This window comes from Octodon degus, unplaced genomic scaffold, assembly GCF_000260255.1.
Source record: "Octodon degus isolate 3935 unplaced genomic scaffold, OctDeg1.0 scaffold00079, whole genome shotgun sequence".
Classification (NCBI taxonomy): Eukaryota; Metazoa; Chordata; class Mammalia; order Rodentia; family Octodontidae; genus Octodon; species Octodon degus.
Window position 1 is genome coordinate 3762167 of NW_004524655.1, and position 328 is coordinate 3762494.

The window sequence follows — 328 nt, forward strand, 5'->3', positions numbered from 1 at the left end:
CAATAAAAATAAAATAAATTTTCTGTACTGGGGATTGAACCTAGGGCCCTTATAATGATCTGTATCCCCAGCTTTTGTTGGTTGGTGTTGGTTGTTGGATTTTTGTTCTGTATTTTTAGTTTTGTGTCCATGAATGTGTGTGTGTGTGTGTGTGTGTGTGTTGTTTTGTTGTTGTCCTTGTTGTTTGAGACAAGTTCTTGCTGAGTAACTAAGCTGCCCAGCCTGGCCTTGAACTTGTGATTCTCCTGCCTCAGCTTCCCAGAGTGCTGAGATTAAAGATGTACACCACCATGCCCAGCAGAAAAACAAAAATAAAAAGTAAATAAAT